At 49.9% G+C, this 5,857-nt stretch overlaps 1 pseudogene; it reads right to left on the bottom strand.

Moving 5' to 3' along the window:
* Window positions 1-910: 910 nt before the first annotated feature.
* Window positions 911-5,449, bottom strand: LOC103299821 (serine/threonine-protein kinase DCLK2-like; annotated as a pseudogene).
* Window positions 5,450-5,857: the final 408 nt, after the last annotated feature.

Raw genomic sequence — 5,857 nt, 5'->3', positions numbered from 1 at the left:
TGGGTACACTTGTAGGAGGCAAAAATCTAACCATGTGAAGGAACTACAGGGCCCACCAGGTTAGAAGATGAGCAGGTAAAACACATACACGGATTATGCAGAATTATTAAAAAGAGCAGGTGGTGGAAAACAAGGAAAAGCTGCCAGCAGCCTTCCAGAAGGTTAGTAACAAAGGGGTCTGCGAGGCATCTCTGCCAATGCTGCTGTCCCGGCTCCAGAGGAGAAGCAGGTGAGGAAAGAAGGCTGAGGCCACTCAGGACACCTAGTTCACCCCCACTCTGCTGGTGGCTGAACCCATGATGCGCGAGGCAGTTCATTAAAAAGCCCAAAGGCCAGCTTCATTAGCATTTTTAATTCATATGTGGGAAGAGTTGGGGGAAACACACAATGTCCAGGAAAGTCTCCGTCCCCTGTGGTCTGTGTGCAAATAAATAGCCAGTGTTGTAAGTGAGCCCAGCGACCCCTCTGTGTGGTGGCACCTGAGCCTCTGGGTGGGGTTGGTGTCCGATGGCACACTGTCCTATCAGGTGCTGGGTTCTTCCATGGGAAAGCCAGTCCTCCAGGCCGGCAGCAGGGAAGGCGCCCCGCCTCCCCCTCCAGGACACCCACCCAGGGACAGATGCAGTTCTAACTTCTCTGAGTTACTTAAATAAGGGAGAGAAAGGTCTTGGCTCATCCAAAGTGTTTCTATTAAAATGCATTAAAGGCTGGGAAAAGGTTGCACATTGTCCTGGTGACGCTGTAAAACATCCATTGAACGGAAAATCGGGCCATTGAAAACAAGCCGCTCCGAATATGTCGCCAAAGCTGACACTGCATATACCACCCCAGGCACTGAGGACAGAGCCCATGGGAGCCCACAGCCAGCCGCCGGCCGGCGGTCAGCACAGGGAGGCGCAGGCCCTGGGGGTCAGTCACGGTGGAGACACCAGGTCCCTGCGTGCTCCCAGCCCAGGGCGGTGCGGGGAGGGGAGGAGATTCAGGGGTGTCAGGGGCCAGGGCTGCCGCCCCACACACAGGGAGCTCCTGGGCGGAGAGAGGAAATGGACAGGTGGGCTCCATCTCGGGTCGGCCGCTGACCTGCGTGTTTGCTGCAGATCTGCCCCTCCTTATCTAGAGCCGCGTTCATGATCACGGAGACCCCGGTGGTGGTGCTGTTCTGTGGGGGAAGCGCGTTATTAAAGTGCTGTTTTAGGTTACCTGTTCCTTCAGCCTGCATATCATTCTCCTGGGAGGCGTCATCTGACACCCAGGGGTGACTCAGGCTTTGTCCCGCAGTTGACCTGAAGCATCTGGCTGATTAATTCCTTTGTGGAGTCCCTGCCGTTTTCCCAGTAGGGTGCTGGGAACTCGAGCTTCCAGGCCAAGGTCTGATCAAAGAGGTCTTCCTGGAGATTGTTCTCACTTCAGAATGGTGGAACTCCACAGAGATGTATGTACAAGATCACGCCTGCGGCCCAAATGACTACCTTCAGGCCATAGCCGGTTGCAGCTATGATTTCTGGAGCCATGTAAGTTGGTGTGCCATTGACTGTGTACAAGGGGCCTTCCACCACAGCGGCCAGCCCGGAGTCTCCCAGTTTCAAGGACTTGGTTCCATCGGGGTATTCACACACCAAGAGGTTCCCTGTCTTGAGGTCCCTGTGCACCATGTAGAGGCCATGGAGGTCCCTGGGAGCGCTGGCCAGGTTGTACACCAGGGCACTGCCATCTCGCTTGGTGTCCTTGGCTGAAGAGGTAATTGCATCAAAGAGGTCTCCACCTTCGACCAAGTCCATTACCAGGAAGAGCTCGCTGGCCGTTTCCATCTCCTCCACCAGCATGATGATGTTTGAGTGTTTCACTTGGCGCAGGGTGGACACTTCATTCTCGACCAGGTGTTCCTTTCCACAACATTTGGCTTTGTGTATCACCTTTAGGGCAAACTCCTTTCTGGTGGACCAGGCCACCCGCTCTTTGACTACTGCAAAATTGCCATCGCCAATAACCTTTCTAATTTTGTATTTCTCGAGAAGAGTCGAGGATTCAATGCACCTGTTTCCATTCACGCCTTTGGGACTCAGGCAACGGTCAAGTTCAGGTCCACCATCTATGTTGGAAGAAGATCTGCCATGTGTCGAAATCTGCTTTAATCCTCTGAAACTTCCTGAGCTAGTTGGAGAGGAACTGGAGGATTTCCTTGATTTAGGAGTGGAGAGCTGGCTGCTGGGGGTTTCATTAACTGAGGCTGGTGACTGGCTGCCACGAGGGGGTCCAGGGCTCTTGGATCCAGAATACTTAGCTGAGGAGCGAGAACACAATGACTTCAAGACCAGGCATTCGCTGTGATCCAGGACAAAGTCATCTTGGGCGTAATGGAATTTTTGAGGCCCACATGCGATAAAAACATTGTCATCACCAAAAAAGTCTTGCAGGCAAGTAACCTGCTTTCCGTCCAGTGTGCAGAGCTTCTTGGTCACTGCTGAGTCTAGTTCAGTGGTCGGCAAACTGCAGCTCGTGAGCCACATGTGGATCTTTGGCCCCTTGAGTTTTTAACAAAGGCCAGCTTAGGAGTAACCTAGTTAAGTTAATAACAATGTACCTACCTATATAGTTTAAGTTTAAAAAATTTGGCTCTTGCCAAAACCGGTTTGGCTCAGTGGACAGAGCGTCGGCCTGCGGACTCAAGGGTCCCAGGTTCGATTCCGGTCAAGGGCATGTACCTTGGTTGTGGGCACATCCCCAGTAGGGGGTGTGCAAGAGGCAGCTGATCGATGTTTCTCTCTCATCGATGTTTCTAACTCTCTGTCCCTCTCTCTTCCTCTCTGTAAAAAATCAATAAAATATATTTTTATTTTTTTTATTTTTTAATGAATCTTTATTGTTCAGATTATAATTGTTTCTCCTTTCCCCCCCATATCTCCCCACCACCCAGTTCCCACCCCCCCTCTTCCCGTACCTCCCCCCCCCACTGTCCTTATCCATAGGTGTATGATTTTTGTCCAGTCTCTTCCCGTACTCCCCACACAGACACCCCTTTCCCCCTGAGAATTATCAATCCACTCCCATCCTATGCCTCTGATTCTATTAAGTTCACCAGTTTATTCTGTTCCTCAGATTTTTAATTCACTTGACTTTTAGATTCACTTGTTGATAGATATGTATTTGTTGTTCATAATTTTTTATCTTTCTTCTTTTTCCTCTTTTTAAAGAATACCTTTCAGCATTTCATATAATACTGGTTTGGTGGTGATGAACTCCTTTAGCTTTTTCTTATCTGTGAAGCTCTTTATCTGCCCTTCAATTCTGAATGATAGCTTTGCTGGGTAGAGTAGTCTTGGTTGTAGGTTCCTGCTATTCATCACTTTGAATATTTCTTGCCACTCCCGTCTGGCCTGCATGGTTTCTGTTGAGAAATTAGCTGATAATCGTATGGGAGCTCCCTTGTAGGTAACTAACTGTTTTTCTCTTGCTGCTTGTAAGATTCTCTCTTTGTCTTTTGCCCTTGGCATTTTAATTATGATGTGTCTTGGTGTGGTCCTCTTTGGATTCCTTTTGTTTGGGGTTCTGTGTGCTTCCTGGACTTGTAAGTCTATTTCTTTCATCAGGTGGGGGAAGTTTTCGTTCATTATTTCTTCAAATAGGTTTTCAGCATCTTGCTCTCTCTCTTCTTCTGGTACCCCCATAATTCTGATGTTGGTACACTTGAAGTTGTCCCAGAGGCTTCTTACACTATCTTCAACTTTCTGAATTCTCTTCTCTTCATGCTTCTCTGGAGGAGTGTCCTTGGCCTCTTTGTATTCCAAATCTTTGAGTTGATGCTTGCGATCCTCTAGTCTGCTGTTGGGTCTCTGTATAATATTATTTATCTCAGTCAGTGTATGTTTAATTTCTAGTTGGTCCTTTTTCATATCCTCGAGGGTCTCATTGAATTTATCGGCCTTTTCCATGAAATTCTTGAAAAACCTTATAACCGTGGTTTTGAACTCTATGTCCAGTCGCTTGTTCTCCTCCATTTCTTTGGTTTGTGATCTGTTTCCTTGCCTTCTCATTTTCGCTGCTTCCCTGAATTGGTAGGGTAGCTTTGTGTACTAGATGTCCTATTGGTTCAATGGGTCAGGTTACTTGAGGTGGACACTCTTGGTTTACCCTTGTGTACTGTGTGTCCCCCAGCAGGAGCTACAGCAAGAACTAGCTTTCTCCTCCTTTGCTTGGGCGGTTTTGGAGCAGTCTGACTGGAGCTGCAGTTTATTTGGTTAAGCTGCCACAGAACAGGCCATTTATATGCAAAAGCCGATGTGTGGAGCCTGGGTGGGTTTGTAGAATGTGCGGGGCGGGGGTCTCAGGACTGGGCGGGGTCTCAGGGCGTCACTAGGATAGGGCGTGGCCAACGGCGGTGGCTGGCGTCAGCAGTCTCTGCCTTTCCACGTTTCCAAGTCCCTGCGCCCCGTGTTCCAGCGCAGTAAAACAATGATTGCTGGGCACACCTCTGCAAAAAAGTCACTCTCACTTTCCGACCCGATGGCTGAGAGTCCAGCTTCTCCCGTAGGTGTCTGGGTCCCCCGAGTGTCCCCAGAAACTGGATTTCAGAGTGATCAGGAGCTTGTCTCCCTGTGGGTTGAAGAAAAACCGCGCACCCAGTCGCCCGCTGCCAGCCCGATTCGCGCGCCTCCGTACCTCAGCTTTTCAGCGTTTGTGCTCCTTTCTCCTCTTAGTTGTAAATCTACCACTCAGCCAGCTTTCCCGTGGTTCTGGGTGGTAGACGTTTTATCTTTTAGTTGTATTTTTGAAATTGTTGTGCGAGGCAGCAGATTAGTTGTTTAACCATGCCGCCATCTTGGTTCCTCCTCCTCTAAAATATATTTTTAAAAAATTTGGCTCTCAAAAGAAATTTCAGTCATTGTACTGTTGATATTTGGCTCTGTTGACTAATGAGTTTGCCGACCACGGGTCTAGTTAAATGGCTTCAGTGATACCGGTTAAGATTTGTTCAAAGGAATGAGTGGTCTTTTTATTCAGAAGGATCTGCATGGCTTTTCTAGGCTTCACTCAGCTTCGAATCACAGCCACTAACTTGGGTTTGATGAAATCTTCACTTGCTGGCTTCTTGGTGTATGGTGAGGATGCCCTGGGGCAGGTGCAGATTGTCCGACAGGGGGCGCGTGAGCTCCATAAGCAGCGCATCCAAGGACCAGAAGCAGTCGCTGGAGATGGCAAACACCAGCCCTTGAAGTAGCCGTAGAAGGGCGCCTTCTTGGCCTTCTTCTCAGAGCTCAGGGCCTGCAGGGTCTGAGTGCCTTAGAAGCTGCAGTGGGCACTCTGTGCTGGGCTGGGGATGAGCCTGATCCCCTTGGGGAACTGAGCTGCTGCTGCCCCCAGAGGAGCTGGGCGTCCCTCTCTGTGACCCAGGCCGCGGCCTTTTGTCCTGTTCCTCCAAGTTCTCCACCTCAGTGCTCCTGGTGCTGGCCATCGTGGCTACTCCGAGGGCTCCCAGTCAGAGCCTGTAGGTAGCAGTGTCAAAGCGAGAACCAGTTCAGAGAAGCCTGGCGCCTGGCCGCGAGGGGCCTTACAGCACCAGGACACCTGCTCTAGTACCCCGCCCTCTCCTCGCAGGTGGAGCCGCCCAATGCCCATCTTCTTTATGTATTTCTGATTCTCCCAAGTGTCAGCCAAGAACAAAAGCAGCCTTAAAGTCCCCACTGTCACCCATATATACTGGCACATGGCCCTGGTTGCCCTCCGAGTTTAGAATCCCAGTTTTGAAAATGAAATTCCAGTGTTAGTCTTAGAGTTTAACTTATAGCCACTCATTTGGGCAGGGAAAACCTCCCACTCCTCTCGGTACTGTCTGTGCTTAGCACATTGCTGGGCACATAGT

This window comes from Eptesicus fuscus, chromosome 18 (assembly GCF_027574615.1).
Source record: "Eptesicus fuscus isolate TK198812 chromosome 18, DD_ASM_mEF_20220401, whole genome shotgun sequence".
NCBI classification, from domain to species: Eukaryota; Metazoa; Chordata; class Mammalia; order Chiroptera; family Vespertilionidae; genus Eptesicus; species Eptesicus fuscus.
The sequence above is the reverse complement of the archived record's forward strand: the minus strand, read 5'-3'. Positions and strand labels throughout refer to the sequence as shown.